We start from the raw sequence: 23122 nt of genomic DNA on the forward strand, positions 1-23122 counted from the left end.
AACAAAGGTCCGTATAGTTAAAGCTATGGTTTTCCCAGTAGTGATGTATGGAAGTGAGAGCTGGACAATAAAGAAGGCTGGTCGCCAAAGAATGAATGCTTTTGAATTCTGGTGCTGGAGGAGACTCTTGAGAGTCTCAAGGACTGCATGAAGATCAAACCTATCCATTCTGAAGGAAATCAGTCCTGAGTGCTCACTGGAAGGACAGATCATGAAGCTCAGGCTCCAAGACTTTGGCCACCTCATGAGAAGAGAAGACTCCCTGGAAAAGACCCGGGTGTTGGGAAAGATGGAGGGCACAAGGAGAAGGGGATGACAGAGGACGAGATGGTGGGACAGTGTTCTCAAAGCTACCAGCATGAGTTTGACCAAACTGCGGGAGGCAGTGGAAGACAGGAGTGCTTGGCATGCTCTGGTCCAGCGGGTCACGAAGAGTCGGACACGACTAAATGACTAAACAACAACAACAAGAGCAAACAACTGACTGCCCTCCTTGAAATTAACTTCTGTGCCTTGGCTTTCATCGCCTCAATATGCCACTTCCAGGTCAGGGATTCACTCAAGAGAACACCAAGATATCTAAAAGTTTGGCCCAACAGCATCCTCAGGTGAGGTTGGGAGCCAGTCTCATTGGAAACCCCAGAGAGCCATTGTAGACAATTGCCTACCTAGGCTTTTCAGAGTGCAAAACTCATCGCAGCTAGAAATCGCTGGCGTGGGCGGAGCAGGGAGCTTGCAGCATTTATTGAAACAAATTCCATCTTTTGTAAAGCAGAGTTCATAATGCAGGAACTATTTTAACTCGGTAAATACACGGAGGGCTCAATATCCCAGCCGCCGTGTTCTCTTATTTTAACGGTTTGTTTGCTCTTTGCAAAGCACCTCTCTGTATCCCTTTTATGGTCTCTGTAAAAGCTTTTCGGCTGCTAACTGGCTTCCTTAAGGCATAATTATATGTTTTATGAGAAACTGATGGGCATGCCCGAGAATAATTATTTGGATAAGTCTTGGGAAATAAATACAGTAATGAAACAGAAAGTTCCTTTCTGCCGAGCTTATATAAAAATCACGTACAGAAGATGGTTCTAGTCCCCTGAAATGGTACAGGGTCAGAGCTTGTTCTTTGAAAAAAATAAAAACGATGGGGAAATCTCTGCAGGAAAAACAATACAGGAAATTAATGGAAATGTGTATGTCAAAATGAACCACGAGAGCCAGTTTAGATGCACCTTGTTTTAAGACCAGCTCCCAGTGGCATTTCACTCTGGTTCCATGAAAAGATATAAGCATGACATTTGCTGGAGACGGACAGAGAAAGGGCATTATGAACGTGGAGGGTGTTGCAGCTACCGAGGAAACAATGGTTAAGTGATCCATGGAGATGAGCAGATTTTGGAGCCAGGTGATCTTTTGTTAATAGAAGGGATAAAAGAATGGGTCTGATATCTAGGTGAAATATACTCAGAGTCGAGAGTGGATTTCATGCTCTTTATTCAGCTCATAGTGGTGAGGAGGAATAGATGTTCCCCCAGAATGTCTGATTTATATACATTATTTACACAATGGGCCCCCATGTGATTGGCTAATTCCAGGATTCTCCTGCAGGCCAATCAGGTTGCGGATTCACTTCCACCTGGAGCTGGATTGGGTGGTTCCTGTTGACCAATCAGAATGCTTCATTCTGGATCCTATTGTCTCAGGAGGAAACCTTACACAAATCTGGAGCAGAGTCCCTAAGGCAGTTGGATGGTGTTGTGTAAGGTTTCCTCCTGAGACTTTTCTTCTCCCTTCCCAGGTAGACGAGCCCCATCTGCCCCTCACCTCACTCTACAGCATGGAAAGAAACCACCTTCTTGACCCATGGGCCCACTCTTGGTCTTGTCTGCTCCATCTGCCAGAGCCTGTCTTTGCATGCAGGGGAAGTCCCTAACGCATCGAGGGTTTGAGACCCATCGGCTACCCTCACCCAGTTTAGCCAGCCAGTTGAAGCTGTTCCCCAGGTGTGGCTGCTGTCACCTGCTGACAGCTTCTAGGAGCCACAGGTGAGAGCTGAGTGCAGGGTGGGGACCAAAGGTGGACAAACTACCCCAGATGGAGTATGACGTGTCCCCCACTGCAGGTATGACCCATCCCCTAACACCCCATAAATAATAGGAAGAGGAGAATGAATGAATATGAAGAGGTGTGGGTATTGACTTAGCTGGCTAGCTATTTATTATTGTTGTTTCCAAGGAGTTAAAGTCCCACCTCCATTGATTATTCACAACAGTCCTGTGAGGTAGGCCAGGCAGAGCAGGGGAATCAGTTGGTTAAAATTTGTTGGAGGACAGATTTCATAACTTGGGCACTCTTATTAATATGGGTGCATTTTGTATGGTGGGCATAGAGATTGTGATTATTGTTTCTGTTTTAATTAAATTAAATGGTATACCATTTTTTATATATTTTTTTAAAAAATGGACGAGGAAAAAAGAGAAGCGAGCCACAGAGGCAATCAGAAATCTCATGCAAACGAGTGAGTATGTCAGGCGAAAAGGAGAAGAAAAATGGATGTGACTTGTGTTGCCACCTAATTTTCCCTAAAGTGACAGCCTTGAGTAAATACTGAAGGTCCTAATCAGGCAAAGAATCTGTATAAATTCTGAGAGAACTACTTTGAAATGTCAGGAAGATTAGGGGAGATTTGCCTATCACTCAGAAGGTGCCTGAATCAGGCCATGTGGTGTAGCAGATCTGGTTCAGCTCAAACAGCTGTGACATTTCTGGACAGGAGTCCTTGTGGAGACACTAGGGATTGAACCTGAGGTTTTCTGGATGCAAAGTGGGCAGGGCTGTCTTAAGCATATGCGGCACCAGGGTGCAAAGATCCGCCAGGTGCCCCCCGCCCCCAGGTTTCCCAGAGTTGTCGGCCTTTTTTAGGGGGGAAACCCCAGAATTGTAGACCCTTTTTTAGGGAGCCGACACCATGCTTATCTCTGCTCAGAAAAAGAAAACAGGAAACACAACGAGCCCAGCACAACAAAGCAGCCTGAGGCATCAGCGTCGGTGACTGAGCGAAGCTGGGCATCTCATGGTCTAAACAGCGTGCGCTGGGCGGGCCTCTCCATGGTCCTACACCAATCCCAGGCGCGCAGGAGGGCGGAGCTGGCTGGCCAACTCAGCGTCTCGCTGGATCGCTCGCCCCCAAGCTTGCAACTGGCAGGTTCTTCCCCAGACTCCAACTCTTGGGGCCCGGACTCTCAGCCTGGCGCCCCTGAGAGCCCTGCGCCCGGGTGCCCCGCACCCCTGGCACCTATGGGTAAGACAGCCCTGAAAGTGGGTACAACCCTTGCCCATCACGGTGTTCCCTTATGGCAGTTGCACTGGCTGTATTAAAGAAACTAATAATGTGCATTTGGAAGCTCCTTTCGGAAATAAAACATTGTCAATGCCCATAAGTTTTACTCGCAGAAATTCCTTCAAAAACATCAAAGATACATCAAAATAATTCCATACACACATTGAAAGAAAGATAGCTATGTTTGTGGGGGGTGGGCTAGCTGGCTCTTGTGGTCCCTTCCAACTCTACAATTCTACGATCCAATGAACTGCTTCCCAACTTCCTTGATGCTCATTTGCTATTCTATAGCTCCCAGCATCCTTTGAGGGAAAGGCTCTGAGGGCACAGATGAGATATCAGTTCTCATGCAGGAGGCATCAGAACAGGGCACAGTTTATTCCTGATTATTCTGCCTCTTGCCTTACAGCAGCGTTTTGACTTCAGGCTATAGAAACATGGAAGTTTCGCTACCTCTTCTTGTATGCATAATGACTCCTAGCAGTGAAATATTAATTGTGGTTTGGGGGCATTGACTAAACGAAGGTGCCATCTTGCCATAAGTGAGTGGAATCTTACGATGCTGTCCCTCTGTTCTGAGCAGTGTTATGCCAGAGGGGGGACTGGAGAAGGGAGCACAGTTCCAGCAGCAGTGATGACTGTGGGAACGTTCAGGGAGGCAGGAGAGGATAGATTGTTTATTAATATTCTTCCTAACTTGCACTGGCAAGTTCCTTTACTTGGCAGAGTTTCACATTCCCCTTTTAAACACACAGCAGGTAGCTGGTTGCAGGCTTGTGTAAGCCTCTCACTATTAGGTTCCTGGTAAGTTCCCTTATATCCCTTTAAAAAGAATAAACACACTACAGTCTTGTGTAAAGTATATAAAAGTGATTTACTCACATTCAGTTCACAGTTGGATCCCTGAAGGCAGACTTAGTTACAAAGTATATACATGTTGAATATGCATGCCTAGATAAGGCTTGCTTGAACAAAAAAAGTTTTTAGCACCAATGGGCAGGGAGTTCCAACGTTAATCTTTTCTTTGCAACTGTGAAATGAACATTATGTGGCACCTGTGAAAGTCTGGCCATAAAGCATTGAAGTATGAGTTTTCTTAGGAGCAAGTGGAGAATTCCGTGAACAGCTAAAGAAGAGTGTGACTTGTTCTTTTGCCAAAAACTGCCGTCCTGCTCAGAGACTTTTAAGATAGCACTTGGGAAAAGGGCAAATGATTTGTGCATTAAAATCTATTTCCTGACCACTCAATACCTGCACTTAGCAGTGACCCCATAAATCCGTGAGAAGAGAGAGCTGGGCCATCAAGTAATGCCACCTCCATGATGAGATGTCACACGGCCGTCATTTTGCTTTATCCCTGGGGCTGAAAGGTTAAGGATCTTCAAACAGGGAGGAGGTGCCTCCAGCTTCCCAAACAGCCTTCCTTCCCCTCTTGAGGACCAACAGCCACTCCAGGAAGTGAGTGCATCATCTCCAGCATCCCATAAACCTAAAGTGTCCCAATTTAACCGGGACACCCCAAATCAACAGAAGCCAACTTTGGATCCCAATCCCAAATGCCCCAACTTTGTTCCATGTGCTGTCTGTGCCAGAGCAAGGGACCCAACGACAGGCGTTTTTCGGTTATGCACTGCGGCACAAGTCTGTTGGTTCACACCAGAGTGAGGGGCCAAAAATACAGAAGGAAAACCTACCTTGTCCCTGCTCATCATCGCTTCTCTTCCTCCTTACCTAGGCCTAGAATATGAAGCCGTCCTAATAATCTAGTGGAACCCAATTAAGAGGATTACAATATTGGTTTATGAGTTTGGTGTGTTGCTTTAGCTACACATTTGCATCTTTCTCTCCGTTTTCTTCCACTGAACATTAATGCGAGGTGACGTGAGCCTTGACAGTTCAATGCTTCACTCCACAACTTAATTAATGCAACCCAGCTAATTGGCAAGCTGTGTGTGCTGAGCAGTGATGTCCAGGATTTCTACTCATTACTGAAACGTTTGACAATTCTGTTTGCTAAAAGGTTTACACATAAGTCGGGTCCATTTCCATGTCCCTTTATCTTGACGGAAAGGATGGAAGTCTAAATCTGCAGCTGCTGAGATGTGCTTTGGGACGGGAATGCGTTTTCAAATGTATGGCTATCATCAAGGGACCAAACCACTGAATGATGATGGCTTCAAGTTAAAACCCTTGGGGATCTTTCCAGCTCTGCAACTCTATGATTGTATGATTTTGCCAGCTGGACGGTCTGGGGCAGTCCAATATCTCACCTTCCCTGAGCCAGGAGAAAGGACCACCCACCTTTTTCTATCCCTTTCTCGGAAGCATCATCTTCATAAGGATGGTGGACACACTTTGTTCCCTCCAAGCTCTCCCCACCCGCTCCCCACATGGCAAAACAACGTTCCCAATTATTTAAGAAGAAACCAAGAAAAATGGTTACTTTGGAGTTAATTTGATTGCCTCAGACTCCTGGGTGCAAGATTTATTAAAAAGTGATTTGGATGATACAGTCATGACGGCAGCTTTGCAATCAAATGCCAGCCACCGTTCAGCCATGTAATAACCAGACGCCAAGACATCTGCCTCCCTGAGCATATTTATAAGGAGAGGGCGAATGGTGCTTAGCTACCTTGATTAGTTTCATTGCCTCTAATTGACTGAGCTGCTAGGCCCCGGATCCAGCCTGCGAATCAGAGATCTTTCGGAAATGAGACGGTCGCACTCACCTCTGTTGCCGGGAAGAGTCGCAGCTCAGCAGCAGAACACACCCTTTGCATGGAAGAGGTCCTTGCTTCAGTCTCTAGCATTGCCAAGTGGAGCTTGGAGAAACTTCTTCCTGAAAACCCTGGGCAGCTGCTGGCAGTCATTGTAGGCCAGATTTCAGGGCCAGAACCAGCTGCAAGTCCATACAAAAGATGCCAGGCTCTGTTGTCAGTAAAGTTAACTCTTCATTCAAGGCAACGGCATACAGCTCAACAACCCTTTTGTCTCGCCAAATGGAAGGTGGTTCTTTTAACGAGATTCAGAAGCAATGCAAACACAAGTGTGCTGGTCTCGGGGGGAGGTTACCATGGGGCGAGGTCCAGGACCTGGGTCGAGGGTCTGTAGACTGTCCTCCACGGGCGAGGAGGGGTCCAAAGCAAGGAGCCGGGCAAGGACGGGAACTCTGGAGGAACAGGTCTGGGTGCTGGCCAAAACAGCTCTTCAACGATGTTGCTCCCGCAACCTGAGACCGGGCTGACTGGCCTTTATCTTCTCTGAGGCCAGGGGCGGTCCTGGCCCCCAGGTGACCCGCCTCTTCTGGCCTTAAGGCGAGCACTCCTCCTGGGAGAAACCAGTTCCCTCCGCCTCTCTGCCCTGAGCCTCTGCAGCTCCGGAGAGGCTGGAGGGTTACTGGACCCAGAGGCAACCTCACCTTCCCCTGACAGGGCTGGGAGAGGAGCACCTGCAGGCAATGGGTCCTCAATCACCTCTGGAGCCAGAGTGGATTCACCTGGTGCCTGCTCCTGAGGATCCGGCACAGGTGCAGGCACTTCAGGATCAAGGCCCTGCCCCAGTTCAGCCGGCCCTGGAGGCGGGGACTCCTGTGCAGGCCGAAGTTCCTCCAATTCAGCTTCTGAATCAGATTCCCAGGCCATCACAACAAGTGAATGGGAAGATTAAAGATTTTATTCTAAACAGCAAGCATTATATACATTAGCAAGTGCGCAGGTCATTCATTAGTCACCCTCTTCCCGATGCTCCCACATCAAGGAGAGTCAGAAGGTACCCAACATTATCACTTCTTCCTTCCACCAGATTATACATTAAAGGCTGCTCTCAGCCATCAAAGAACTTCAACAAGAGATGGGGCTGAGAAGTAAACAGAGGCAGGAAGAGACGACCATGCTAGATCAACTAACCCCTTGAAATTACAATTATCTTCTGGAAAAGATTGCCCGTACACCATCCCAGTAGGTCTTGCCCCTGGGGAGAAGTTGCCAGGACTGAAGGTCCCTGCGTCCACCTTTCTAAGGCTTCCCCTCTCCCAGATGTTTCCCAAGCAGTCTCAAGCTGCATCTGTGCACCTCTGGCCTCTGTTCGGGTCTTCCCATTAATCTGTGAGTTCTTGGAGACCGAGGGAAGGGGAGCTTGTTGCAGCAGGAGAGGGAGACTCCCTGGATTCTCCACCAGACTCTTGACCTCCTCCTCTGCTTCAGCCTCGGAGTCTGAACCATTCCCTGTCATTGGTTCTTCCTGCTCACTAATGTCGTAGTCTCGCTGCTGAGCAGCAACACACAGAGCTCAGTGGAGTGGGAGGCCAGTCAACTAGGAGAGCCTCTGAGGTCTACTTGCTTGGAGGCAGACTCAGAGTCAGCATCCGAAGGCAGGTCCAGTCCTAGGGTTGGGGAAACAGCAATCCTTGTGGTCAAGCAGTCCAGGTGTCAGGGAATCCGGTGATCATGAGGTCAAGGGTCAAGATGAGCAGGAAGCAGCAATGTAGGGCCAGGAATGACAAACGTTTTGACCAGCATCTGACTGCTGCTGGAAGCTCTTCTTAAGAGGAGCCAACAGTGTGACGCGGCAGCTAAAAAAGCCAATGCAATTCTGGGCTGCATCAATAGGAGTATAGCATCTAGATCAAGGGAAGTAATAGTGCCACTGTATTCTGCTCTGGTCAGACCTCACCTGGAGTACTGTGTCCAGTTCTGGGCACCACAGTTCAAGAAGGACACTGACAAACTGGAACGTGTCCAGAGGAGGGCAACCAAAATGGGCAAAGGCCTGGAAACGATGCCTTATGAGGAACGGCTAAGGGAGCTGGGCATGTTTAGCCTGGAGAAGAGGAGGTTAAGGGGTGATATGATAGCCATGTTCAAATATATAAAAGGATGTCACATAGAGGAGGGAGAAAGGTTGTTTTCTGCTGCTCCAGAGAAGCGGACACGGAGCAATGGTTCCAAACTAAAAGAAAGAAGATTGCACCTAAACATTAGGAAGAAATTCCTGACAGTAAGAGCTGTTCGACAGTGGAATTTGCTGCCAAGGAGTGTGGTGGAGTCTCCTTCTTTGGAGGTCTTTAAGCAGAGGCTTGACAACCATATGTCAGGAGTGCTCTGATGGTGTTTCCTGCTTGGCAGGGGGTTGGACTCGATGGCCCTTGTGGTCTCTTCCAACTCTATGATTCTATGAAGAAGGCTGAAGCCACCTGGTTCTCATCGTCATCTTCTCCTCTGTGTCCTTGAAGGCTGATCAGCTGCAGTACCAATGGTACTAAAGGAGCTTGCTGATGTAACCTCAGAGCCTTTGCCTACCATCTCTGAGAATTCTTGCAGAACAGGTGAGCAGTGTCGTCGCAAGGGGGTGGGGGGGGGCGACCCAGGTGCCCTGTCTGGGGGGGTGACAAGAAGGAACCCCGCAGGGCGCTCACCCCACTGCCCCTGGGCGTGGCAACCATCGAGCCGCTGCAGCCGCAAGCAGAGGATCCTGCCAACCATCCATATGGCGTTTGAGCGGCGCTGGCAGCAAACTGCTACATACAACAGATGCGCAGTGTCGCACACATGTGCTGTATGTAGAGATGCCGCACATGCGCTGTACATAGAGGTTTGCCGCTGGCGCTGCTCGAGCGCCGTACAGACAGCAGTGGGATCTCTCCATCACTGCTACAGCCACAAGCCGAAAATCCCTTCACCGCCACTGCAGCCGCGAGCAGAGGATCCCACCACCGTCTGGATGGGGCTCAGGCAGCAGTGGCGGCAAACTAATACTTATGACACATGTGCAGTTTTGCATGCATGCGCTGCACATAGCGACAATGCACATGCGACCTATGAAGCAACACCATGCATGCATCGTACGTAGCAGTGCAACGCGTGTGCAGCCGGCAGTTTGCCCTGCCCCAGGTGTCGGTTAGCCTTTGTTCGCCCCTGCAGGTGAGGTGCCTGCAGACTGGAAGTGGGTGAATGCTGTCCCCATCTTCAAAAAGACACTGGAGAGACCTGTCAGGAGTAAGCATGGACCAATGGTACCAAATAGTATGGGAAACAGCCCTACTAGAAAAATTAACCAATAAACTGAAACTGACATGGGGACAAACAGAAGAAGATGCCTTCACCCCGGTATGGCTCCCCTTTATCACATACACAGCCCAACAAAACAATAACAATAGTCCACCAACAGCATACAAATCAATATGGCTAACCTGATCCAAAACACCCACCCACCCCACTCACACACGAAAACAAAGATCACCATAGCCAATCACAAACAAACAACCACCCCCATGGCCAACCCCAACCTCTCTCACCACCAAAGAAACAAATGAACAGCAGAGAACCTGCACGAACAACACTGACACAAAACCCTACATAAAAAGGTAAAGGGTCCCCTGACCATTAGGACCATTAGGTCCAGTCACGGACGGCTCATCTCGCTTTACTGGCCGAGGGAGCCGGCGTACAGCTTCCGGGTCATGTGGCCAGCATGACTAAGCCACTTCTGGCGAACCAGAGCAGCGCACGGAAACGCCGTTTACCTTCCTGTCGGAGCGGTACATATTTATCTACTTGCACTTTGACGTGCTTTCAAACTGCTAGGTTGGCAGGAAAACCTTTGCTTAACCCTACATACATTAAGCAAAATAGAAATATCGCCACCCGACCCCAACCCCACCCATCTTCTCCCCCCCTCCACCCCTTTTTCTTTTCTCCTAATGTCTCAAAAAATGAAACTGATTTGTAAAAATGTTACATGGGGGAAAAAATACGAGAGACATTACACATACTTCTGTAAAACAAGAAAATCTTTAATAAAAATAAATAAATCAAAAAATCAAAAAGAGAAAAAAGGAAGACCCAGGTATCTACCGACCGGTGAGCTTGACACTGACCCCAGGGAAGGTCCTAGAACAGATGTCAGTCTGTGAGCATTTAGAAAAGGATGCTGTGATTGTTAAAACCCAGCATGGGTTTCTCAGAAATAAGGCATGCCAGCCGAACCTCATTTCTTTTTTTGATGGAGTTACAAGGAGTCCTTTCTTAAACAAAGCATTTACACCCCACATCGTTCTTTATATCCTAAATTCCAAAACAGGGGAGTGTGATCAGCAGTGAAGTTTGTGAGAGCTGAGCTGGAAGCAGGCTAGAATCTGGAGACCCAGAGACCTGCTTGTTTGGTTCTTGATCCAAATCTATGAATGATGGAAAAGCAAGATCTGTTGGGGCTTTGACGCTGTGAGCTCCTCCGTCTCATTCTCAGCATGTATATATGTGTAAAGGTAAAGGTAAACGGACCCCTGACCATTAGGTCCAGTCGTGGCCGACTCTGGGGTTGCGGCGCTCATCTCGCTTTATTGGCCGAGGGAGCCGGCGTACAGCTTCCGGGTCATGTGGCCAGCATGACTAAGCCGCTTCTGGCAAACCAGAGCAGCGCACGGAAACGCCGTTTACCTTCCCACTGGATTGGTACCTATTTATCTACTTGCACTCTGACGTGCTTTCGAACTGCTAGGTTGGTAGGAGCAGGGACCAAGCAACGGGAGCTCACCCCGTCGCGGGGATTCGAACCGCCAACCTTCTGATCGGCAAGTCCTAGGCTCTGTGGTTTAAGCCACAGCGCCACCCGCGTCCATATATATGTGTAAATAGGCCCATTTATCCCAAAGACACCACAGTCTCTGCTGACCTTCATTCCAGGCAAACTGAACCTGGGTCAGTGCCTGGAACCCTTAGAGTCTCTCTCCACTTAGAGGTTGGCAACAAACAATATGTATTTTCTGCAAATCTCATGCTGGCTGTCCTGTGATGTAGCTGCCATCCTGCCTGCGCCCTTTTGTTCCAGAGCCACTGATGCAGATTTTTCTTTGAAGGAAAAAAATATATTAAAGCACCGAGTGCACTTCACAGGTTCAATGAACATTAACTTCCAACTTAATGCTTCAGAGGCTCTAGTCATATTGTTCAGGAACTGGAGTAAATGAGATAAATTGAAGCTATCATTAGTAATGTTCTGCTTAGGCAAGTTAGGAGACAACCAGGTGCTGCTGCACTTTGAATCTTTTCCCTAGAGCTTCCCTTGCAGAATGGCTAAGAGTCAGCAGTGCATTCTGGGTAACAGCCTGCTCTTCATGCTCTTTGTGAGTTGCGCTGGACTCACCTTGTGACCCTAGTGGGACCTGGGGAAGTGTTGGGATACTGCCAGGGAGACAAAGTCCATCATGGCTCCCAAGCCGTCTCCGGACGTCCATCGACCTCCCGTAGAAACGCAGTATCAGCAATTAGCGACACGAGCTCCAGAAAATAGCTCGTGACGTTCCAGAGCAGATGCACGCTCTATCAGCAGATAATGCACAGCGAAAGATGCGCGCAGAAGAGCATTATTTAGAAGTTTATTCAGCGTTGGTCAGAACAAAGAAAAAACATGACTGCCTGCTTCGGTCTGCTCAGGCACAGAGAGAAACAAAAGCATAGACACAACAGAAACATCCTGTGAACAGGAAATATGCAGACTCTGCGACTCACAAAGCCTGCTCTCTTTTAAGGTGGAACGGAAATATCCTAACAGGAAGTTGTATGGAAATGAGAGAAATAGGGGGGTGGGGACAGGAGTTGTAGAATTGTAGAGTTGGAAGGGGTACCCCCCCAGGGGTCATCTAGTCCAACCCCCTGCAGTGCAGGAATCACAGCCAAAGAATCCTTTAAAGCACTATACGGCCTAAGACCCTTGAACCTATGGGACCACCTCTCCTGGTATTGTCCCACGGATGACCTTACGGTCTTCCAACAAAAACATCTTGGAGATCCCGGGCCACAGGGAGGTTAGGCTGGCCTCAACCAGAGCCAGGGCCTTTTTGGCCGTGGCCCCAATCTGGTGGAATGCTCTGTCACAAGAGACCAGGGCCCTGCGGGACTTGACATCTTTCCGCAGGCAAGATGTCCTCACAGAACTCTAGCCCAATGGTTGCCATTAATTTGATTTTGAATTGATTTTAAAATGAATTGATTTTAGAATGCTGTGTTACTTTTATTCTTGTTAGCCACTCTGAACTCAGCTTCGGCTGGGGAGGGTGGGATATAAATAAATTATTATTATTATTATTATTATTATTATTATTATTATTATTATCATCATCATTATTACAGATGGCCACTCACTCTCTGCTTAAAAACGTCTGGTGAAGGGGAGTCCACAACCTCCTGAGGGAGACTGTTGTACTGCCAAACAGCTCTTACTATGTCAGAAAGATGTTTCTGATGTTTAGTCGGAATCTCCTTTCTTGCAACTTGAAGCCATTAGTTCAGTTTCTGGAGCAGAAGCAAAAAAGCTTCCTCCATCTTCCATGTTTCAGCCCTTAAGATATTTGAAGATGGCTCACATATCTCCTCTCAGTCTCCTCTTTTCCAGGCTAAACATACCCAGCTCCTTCAACCGTTCCTCATAAGACTTGGTTTCCAGACCTTTGATCATCTTAGTCACCCTCCTCTGCTCATGTTCCAGCTTGTCAACATCATAGAATCATAGAATCATAGAATCATAGAGTTGGAAGAGACCACAAGGGCCATCGAGTCCAACCCCCTGCCAAGCAGGAAACACCATCAGAGCACTCTTGACATATGGTTGTCAAGCCTCTGCTTAAAGACCTCCAAAGAAGGAGACTCCACCACACTCCTTGGCAGCAAATTCCACTGTCAAACAGCTCTTACTGTCAGGAAGTTCTTCCTAATGTTTAGGTGGAATCTTCTTTCTTGTAGTTTGGAGCCATTGTTCCGTGTCCGCTTCACTGGAGCAGCAGAAAACAACCTTTCTCCCTCCTCTATGTGACATCCTTTTATATATTTGAACATGGCTATCATATCACCCCTTAACCTCCTCTTCTCCAGGCTAAACATGCCCAGCTCCCTTAGCCGTTCCTCATAAGGCATCGTTTCCAGGCCTTTGACCATTTTGGTTGCCCTCCTCTGGACACGTTCCAGTTTGTCAGTGTCCTTCTTGAACTGTGGTGCCCAGAACCAGGTGAGGTCTGACCAGAGCAGAATACAGTGGCACTATTACTTCCCTTGATCTGGACACCAGGTTCCTCTTGACGCAGCGTAGAATAGCGTTACCTTCTTTTGTTGTTTCATTGTTATGTACTGAGTTGAATAGGATTCAGAATGCAGCAGTCTGATTGGTCCTAGAACAATAGGATCCAGAATGCAGCAGTCTGATTGGTCCACAGGAGCCACCCAATCCAGCTCCAGGTGGAAGGGAATCTGCAACCTGATTGGCCTACAGGAGAATCCTGGAATTAGCCAATCACATGGGGCCCATTGTGTAAATAACATATATAAAGCAGACATTCCGGGGGAACTTCCATTCCTCCTCACCATTATGAGCTGAATAAAGAGCATGAAATCCACACTTGACTCCGAGTATATTGCATTCATTTTAAGTTTGTGTCTGCCTTTCGCAACCTAAGAATAGAAGAACAGTGTTGCTGGATCAAGCCAATGGTCCATCTAGCCCAGCATTCTATTCTCCCAGTGGCCAACCAGATGCCTCTTCTGGGAATTTGAGCACCAGAGACCTCTCCCCTCTTGTGGTTTACAGCAACTGGTGTTCAGAAGCATTGCTGCCTTGTAGCCATTGATGCCTGGCACCTTTCAGATGTTTGGGGCAACAACTCTGGGCAGCTTCCAACAAAATATTAAAAATACATTAAAACATCAGTCATTAAAAACTTCCCGAAACAGGGCTGCCTTCAGATGTCTTATAAAAGTCAGGTAGTTGTTTATTTCCTTGACATCTGATGGGAGGGCATTCCACAGGGTGGGCGCCACCACCAAGAAGGCCCTCTGCCTGGTTCCCTGTAACCTCACTTCTCACAGTGAGGGAACCGCCAGAAGGCCCTCAGAGCTGGACCTCAGTGTCCTGGTTGAATGATGTGGGTGGAGACACTCCTTCAGGTTTACTGAACTAAGGCCGTTTAGGGTTTTAAAGGTCAGCACCAACACTTTGAATTGTACTTGGAAACATACTGGGAGCCAATGTAGGTCTTTCAAGACCGGTGTTATATGGTTTCGGCAGCCGCTCCCAGTCACCAGTCTAGCTGCTGCATTCTGGATTAGTTGCAGTTTCCGAGTCACCTTCAAAGGCAGCCCCACGTAGAATGCATTGCAGTAGTCCAAGCAGGAGATAACCAGAGCATGCACCACTCTGCCGAGACAGACAGCAGGCATGGAGGGTCTCAGCCTGCATACCAGATGGAGCTACAACTCCCAGCTGTGTGGAATTGCTTGAATACATTATCCTGCTGAATATCAGCTTCTTGGTGCTAGAAGGCAGGTGTCACTTTAGGGCATTTCCTCAAGGACAGGAAAGCAGAATGCAAAAGACTTGTAGAATATACTACACTGGAATTAAAAAGGAGAAGGAACAAATGCACAACCCGTTTTGGTGTGGGCGAGTGTGCATTCTTTCCTACGTGACACTTTGCAGGAACAGCTAAGCGAAGTTAAAGGCTAATGTGGAACCTCAGGCATCTGGAGTAAGTATTCATTGTCTGCAGTGGGGCACATCCTTGGGAGATCTGAACGTATTTTTCTCTCTGCTTTCCCTCGTGACTATGTCACTACAGCAAGTGAATAATGTAGCATTCTGGTTTGGAGCTGTCTCTGTTTGGGCTGTTTTTTTTTTGTAAACAAGGGAGAGAAAGGCGCAGGGAGAAACAGTTCATGGCTATAGGAAATCGTGATGTGCCTGAACTGCCTCCCCCAACTGAGAGAGATGTTCTCTAGTTCTTCCCTGATCGCTTAGCAAAAAGAAGATGTGGGATATTCACGGTGGAGCAGGAGAAGGAGGCTGTTGACAGCTCCTAGCCAGGTTGCCTGCGCTCTGCTTCCACAGCTGGAGGAAGCGATGCTTCTGATTTCAGAAATACTTCTGGAATGGGATTTTGAAAAGTCCTGCGAGATGCACCTCCTCCTGCCATGCACACAGACTCGGCTGTCTCTGTAAATAAGCGCAAGCCTCAAAGAGTTCTGGGTCTCTTTGCCTGCAGGTAACGCGAATGAACTCAGGAGCAACCGGAAAGGATTTGGAGCCGATGGCTGGGTGGTTTGGTGTGTTGTTTTTTTCCATCATCGGGCTAAAGTGTTAGCAAAGTGGAAACGGGTGACCTGATTTAACCACCCCTCCAGCAAAGACACCCTGCAGCCTGTCTCCACTTTCTGAAAAACTTGTCAGCTCCGAGAGAGAGAGACCACAGCTACGCTGTCACTTAACACCCCTAATCTGTCATATTGACGTGTCCACAGAATGGCCTGCAGCCTCGTCTGCTTCACTGGCTGCCTTGACAGTTACGGGGATATCTCTTCCCTTGATAGTTTCTAGCTTTCTTGGGGAAGGTCCAGACCTTTCGAGAAAGCTTTAACACTACTTGCAGTGCCATGTGGTGTTTTGTTTTTTTACCACCATCCCCTCCCACCTCCAAAATGTCCCCAGGGAAGGCTCCCATTTCTGCCACTCCACCCTCAGAATTGACACTGGGGTGAGTTCTGAGTGGCTGTAGATCTTTTAAGGGCACCGCTGCTAAAACTGAAAGTTCTCACTGCTCCGAGTGCACACAGCACACAGCTCACAGCTCACAGCTCACAGCTGGTGTGCAATACTACCATTTTCTGCTTTTTCTTCACCCGCATACCCAGCTCTGCCAGTTCAGCTCAACAGCTAAATGTGCTTTAGGGACAAGGGAATGTCAGAAGATCCTCCAGGATGAGGCCAATGGCCCATCTTGTCATCCTCTTCTCACAGGGATTAAGTAGAACATTTTCCACTCCTGTGTTTTCGAGTATTATGGAAATGACAGGGGGCACATCTTTAAAGTTCTTTAAAAAGGTAAAGGGACCCCTGACCGTTAGGTCCAGTCATGACCGATTCTGGGGTTGTGGCACTCATCTCACTTCACTGGCCAAGGGAGCCGGCGTACAGCTTCCGGGTCATGTGGCTAGCATGAAGCCGCTTCTGGCGAACCAGAGCAGCGCACAGAAACGCCGTTTACCTTCCCACCAGAGTGGTACCTATTTATCTACTTGCACTTGCAGCCAACGTAGCTCCATCCTTATTTCAGACACTGTGATACATTAGTATATTGCAATATACAGCTGGTGATATATCATGAAGTTCAAAACCAGATATCACCTAGCTGTCACAAAGGCAGTTTGCTAAGCAGGGAGGAAAGCGGTACCTAGGCTGACTGGATTCTCCATCGCCTGCCCTGGCAAGCGGTCCAGGCACTGACAAAACAGGTTGGCAGGTAAAACGGCATCCAGGTGGCATCCCTCTCTGCAAGCTGCCAGGAAGCAGATTTGACCGCCAAGCCCCTCCTAGATTCACCAGGCAGCAAATGCTCAGCTTACGATTCATCAGAAGGACAGCCGTCATCTCTGAAGTTGTGCCGGGATGCTGGGAGGGTGGATATGTCTTTCAACGTACCTGCGCATCCCATTGATCTCCACCTCAAAGCGAAGTTTGCCGTGGTGTTGACAAAAGGGAGCGCATCGTGCGTTAATGGAGTACAGATAGGCACAAAGGCTGCAGGTGACGAGAGATTTCTGGCTCCGTGTTCTTGGGAAATAAAAGGCAGGCATTCAAGTCAAGAACTTTAAAAGCCAAAGCACATATATTACATACACGAATGTCCTTCGCTGTTGGAATGTTGGCAGCCAAGAATAGCTCAGGTGCGGCACGGGGGCCGATTCACACAAACCTGAAGGCCAAACAACTTCTCCGCCTGTGAAAAAGCAGCAACAGAATCCACAGAACAGCTCCTGCATGCAGAGGGAGTTCTTGAGTGCAATGAGGGCGCACTCTCAGTTCACTTCGGCCGCTTGCTCTTTTTAAAAAATATTTATTAAGTTTCCAATTTAGCACATTTAAACAAATCCTTATTATACTCATTACATATTTGCTCAACTGAGCTTCGACTTCCCTCCATCCCATCTCAGGGCTTCCATATTTCATTCTTACTTCATACCATTTATACATTTTCCCATTTACGTTTCACTCCTTCTGTTGTTGTTGTTGTTGTTGTTGTTGTTGTTGTTGTTGTTGTTGTTTAGTCGTTTAGTCGTGTCCGTCTCTTTGTGACCCCCTGGACCAGAGCACGCCAGGCACTCCTGTCTTCCACTGCCTCCCGCAGTTTGGTCAAACTCATGCTGGTAGCTTCGAGAACACTGTCCAACCATCTCATCCGCTGTCGTCCCCTTCTCCTTGTGCCCTCCATCTTTCCCAACATCAGGGTCTTTTCCAGGGAGTCTTCTCTTCTCATGAGGTGGCCAAAGTACTGGAGTCTCAGCTTCAGGATCTGTCCTTCCAGTGAGCACTCAGGGCTGGTTTCCTTCAGAATGGATCGGTTGGATCTTCTTGCAATCCATGGGACTCTCAAGAGTCTCCTCCAGCACCAGAATTCAAAAGCATCCATTCTTCGGCAATCAGCCTTCTTTATGGTCCAGCTTTCATTTCCATACATCACTACTGGGAAAACCATAGCTTTTACTATACGGACCTTTACTATACGGACTCCTTCCGTTAATCACCATTTTAAAAAATAAATATTAAAAGGTACAAATCCTTAGCATTGCAAGTTTTCTTATGGCAACCCTGCTAGCGTTGTTAATTGTTTACAATTGCCCTTCAGATATTGTACAAATTTTCTCCAGTCTTTTTGGAAACTTTGATCACACTGGTTTCGGATTTTCCTGGTCAGCCTTGCAAATTCTGCATTGTCCATCATCTTCGTCTGCCACTCTTCTAATGATGGAATTTCCTGTTGCTCCCATTTGGGGGCTAAAAGAGTTCTTGCTGCTGTTGTCGCTAACATAAACAGTTTTATATCTCTCTTTCCCACTTGCTCTTGGTCCCACACAATGTCCGAGTGCACAGCCTGACCCCCTCCTTTGGTAATCCTCACAGAACCCTAGCCCAATAGTTGCCATTAATTTGATTCTGAATTGATTTTAGAATTAATTGATTTTAGAATGCATTTCAATTAATTGATTGTGATTTTATGTAAACTGTGTTACTTTTATTGTTGTTAGCTGCTCTGAGCCCAGCTTCAGATGGGGAGGGTGGGATATAAATATATTATTACTATTATTATTATTATTATCATCATCATCATCATCATCAACATCATCATAGAGCCTGTCAGAGCCTGTTGCTCAGTAGTAAAGCATCTGCACTGCATGCAGCATTTTTCCAGGCGTGCTTGGTGGGGACATGGGAGTGGGCCTTCTCGGTGGTGGCTCCTCCAAGACAACTTTGGAACTCCCTGCCTAGAGAAGCAGTTGTTCCAACAGGCTTTGGGGAGCTGGCTGCTTTTTAAGGGAAGGGCTTTCTATTTTTATTTTTATTTTGTACAGTCTTTTTTATTCAGTTTTACACTGCACATTTAAATCCAAGCATTAGACATCACCATCAGCATTTAGAATTCCCTGAATTCTTGGACTCCCCTCCTCCCTATTGTGATTTCCATTTTCAATCTTTTTCAACTGCCTCACATATATCCATTTTTACTAATCCTAATGTTCGTTTTTAATACATTACAAGCGTTACTCTAATCCTGCCAAAGTTTTTAGTTGTTTACGGTGTTCTCTAAAGTACATTGTAAATTTTTCTCATTGCGTATCAAAGTTCCTCTCTTCCTGGTTTCTGATTTTCCTGGTCATTTTTTGCCATTTCGGCCTAGTCCATCATCTTCATCAGCCATTTGTCTCTGGTTGGGACTTTATCTTCCCTCCATCTCAGGGAAGAGCTTCCTATGGTGTTTTTATTATCTGTATTTTGATACAGATTTGTCTTTATATTGTTTCAATTCTATTAGAATTTAATTACCTGTACTTTGTAGCTATTGCCTTTCTGGATGCATTATTTAAATTTGTGTAAGCTGCCTTGAGTCCCAGTCTAGAGAGAAAAGTCAGGAGGAGGACGAGGAGTTTATTATTTATACCCCGCTCCACTGGCTGGGTTGCCCCAGCCACTCTGGGCGGTTTCCAACATATGAAAAAAAACACACAATAAAACATTAAACATAAAAAAACAGATGTTTTCTAAAGGTTGTATAGTTAGTTACCTCCTTGGCTCTTGGGTTGCATAACTCCATGCCCTCCAACATTTCTCCAATGAAAATAGAAGCATCCTAAGGAAAAGCGGGACATTCTGGGATCAAATCAGAAAGTGGGACGGCTTCTGCAAATCTGGGACTGTTCCTGGAAAACAGGGACACATGGAGGGGCTGTACTAGCAGTTTTTTCCTGTTTGTTTTTGGATTCTAATCCTTCATGGTGGGAGCTAGTTTCTCATGGCTGCTTCATGCAGGAGCAGGAGAGAGAGACGGAGGCAGACATTGATGCCGAAATCCAGCATCGCCTGAGCTCAGTGAGTGCAGTTTTCTCCTGATTGAAGTGAAGAGTGTTTGAGGAACGGGATATTCACAGGGAAACCAAAATGCTTGTTTATAAAGCTACAGTGGTACCTCGGGTTACAGACCCTTCAGGTTACAGACTCCGCTAACCCAGAAATAGTACCTTAGGTTAAGAACTTTGCTTCAGGATGAGAACAGAAATCGTTTTCCTGTAGCACCCTGCTTGTGGTTAACGCTTAGCTGGAATGAAATATTCAACGCAGCAATAGAGAAATTAAAATAGTAATTTATTTGTCAGACAAATAAATATGAGGCACAGTGGTATATGGTTACCAAGCTCTGGCCTGGCCTCTTGCCATTCTGGCCAGCACTTATATTTCCTTAATCCAGCCCCCTTGCTCCTCCTGTGGCTGCCTCTGTCCAATCAGCCTGGTTAAAATTCCTATTGGCTGTTTGCTAGAACCAATCACAAAAGATACACCCATTTCCTCTTGCCCTTTTATGGAAATCAAAAAGCTATATATTCTTCTATCTATAAATGACAAATAAGTAGTAATATATCTTACATGTGTCTCAACAAGGAATCTTAATTACCAGCTCACCTCTTACCCTCCTTGCCCTATTGCCTTCCAAAACAGATAATTAATCTTGAATTTTTATCTTATGCATATGTCAAGGATTTAGTTCACATCAACATTGAGAGATCTCCTTCATTTGAAGGTTTCTAAACAAAAGGCCTGACAACCATATATCAGGAGTGCTCGATGGCGTCTCCTGTCTGGCAAGGGGGGGGGGCTGATGGCTGATGGCCCCTGTGATCTCTTCCAACTATATGAAATAAGAATCTAGCATTTCTTAAATCCTTTGCATAATTATATTTAAACTAATATATTTAATACATAAACAACCTTTTAAAAGGAAAAGAAATCTTAAAAGGATCTTAGTTTAAGAAACAAACAGCTTTTGAAAAGTCTTCCCAGAAAATGTTCTGTTTCTGCCAGCTAGATGCTTTTTCACTGCTCTTGACCTTCTTAACCTTAGGAAGAAGATATGGCTCATTTTACTATTTATCCACCCTTAATTTGTAGGGTCAGTGTAACCTTGGCTGTCAGCCTGTAATTCCCTTTTTACGACTTTGAGAATTGTTTTCTGCTATAAATCAGGGGGGCCCCTTGTCTAGGAGTAAAACATCTTGTCAAGGTTTTTAGGCAACTGGTCTTCTAAGACTGGTCTTTTAAGATACAGGCCCTGATTAAACATATAAGCTTTAATAAAAATGCAGGCTTATGATTAGATGCCTCACTCCGGCGGCATGGCGGCAGCAGGAGGCCCCATTAGCTAAAGTGGTGCTTCAGGTTAAGAACAGTTTCAGGTTAAGAACAGACCTCTAGAACGAATTATGTACTTAATCCGAGGTACCACTGTACTAACCTTATTTGTGAAACATGGACCACTTATAAAAGCCAAGGAGGAGGAGGAGGAGGAGGAGGAGGAGGATGATAGGCCGGCCTGCCAAACTGGTGATGCATTATGCCAAATGTAACCCACCAACCTGGCAGTGCTTCCTACTTAAAACTGCAAAAACTAGGGTTTATTACATACATGGGAGATCACAACTCATAGGTGGGGACGTCCAATTTTTACTTCCTTGGTCAGCTACCCTGCTGGCCTGGGAGTGCTCGGTTTGTGGGCTTCCCATTTGGAAATCAGATGGTGAACTGGACCTTCATTTCGATCCAGCAGGGCTCTTTTCATGTCCCCTTTGTTGCGGTTTTGCTTTGCTTAAAGATAAACAAGCACTAATAGGGAGCCATTGGCCCAGACTGAAATCCCTGCAGAAGACCTCGGCGGAGTTCTGTGGGTAGCTAATGGCTGCGAGTTTTATTATTAATGTGCCAAGCCTTACAATTTGCCTACATCTGTTAATGTAATTATGTGTTTTGTGTCAAGCACTCTCTGGTTGCACATTGCCAGCAAATTGCGTTTACAGGTCTGCCTGAACCCACAAACAACTCTTAAATCTCTCCTGTTGCTCAGGCAGCAGAGAAACTAAAGGGCCTCATTAGCTAAGAGGTACATATTACCCCAGAGTTTTCACCCTGGTGATTTTATTTATATATTTATTAAATCGGAACACTGCCCTTCGTGCGAAGATGGCAGGGAAGCCCACAACATAAAAATGCAAAAAGGGAACACAAGGCGCATAATAAAAACAAGAACAAACAAATAACCCCCCCTCCCACAAACACATTTAATAGGCCATGGAAATCGCAACCAGCCAAAGGCCTGGCTATAGAGAAACATTTCCACCTGGCACCTAAAGACATGTAATGAAGGTGCCAGGTGTGCCTCTTTGGGGAGAGCATCCTATAAATGGGCAACAGCTGCAGGAAAGGCCCTTCCTCATGTTGCCACCCTCTGTCCTCTCGCAGAAGAGGTACATGAAGAACGGCCTCAGATGATGCTCGCAGGGTCCAGGTTGGTTCATATTGAGAGATGCGGTCCTTGCAGTATTACGGTCTCGAGCCCTTTAAGGCTTTGTAGGTCAAAACCAGAACTTTGTGTTGGTCTGAGAAACTACAGTGAATGCTCGGGTTGCGGACGTGATCCGTGTGGGGTGCACGTTCGTAACCTGCAGCATTCGCAACCCGCAACTGCGCATGCGTGGGTTGTGATTAGGCACTTCTGCGCATGCGCATATCGTGATTTAACGCTTCTGCGCATGTGCGACCGCCAAAACCCAGAAGTTACCCATAATAATAATAATAATAATAAATTTTATTTATATCCCGCCCTCCCCAGCCGAAGCTGGGCTCAGGGCGGCTAACAACAATCAAAATAATCCAACGATTCTAAAAACATTTCATTATAAAAATTAATTAAAATCAAATTTATGGCAACCAATAAGCAAAATTCTGTGCAGATTGCCAGAGGAGGGGGGTCAGGCTGCACCCTGACCAAAGGCCTGGTGGAACAGCTCTGTCTTGCAGGCCCTACGGAAAGATGTCATACTGGTACTTCCGGGTTTTGGTGATCCGTAAACCAAAAGAACGCAACTTGAAGCGTCTGTAACCCGAGGTATGGCTGTAACTGGTAGCCAAGATTAGCAATATATGCTGAAATCATTTCCCCCCAGTGACCAACCTGGCTGCTGAATTCTGCACCAGCTGAAGCTTCCGAACTGTCTTCAGAGGCAGCTGTATGTACATATAACGCATTGCAGCAATCTAACCCTGAGGTTGCCAGAGCATAGACAACAGTCCAGATAGGGACGTAGCTGGGCCACCAGCCAAAACTGATGGAAAGCCCTTCATGCCACCAAGGCCACCTGAGCAAAAGATCAAGAAGTACCTGATCCCTCAGAGGGAATGTAATCCCATCAAGGGCAGGCAACCTCCCAG

Source organism: Podarcis cretensis, assembly GCF_951804945.1.
Source record: "Podarcis cretensis genome assembly, chromosome: 1".
Lineage (NCBI taxonomy): Eukaryota > Metazoa > Chordata > Lepidosauria > Squamata > Lacertidae > Podarcis > Podarcis cretensis.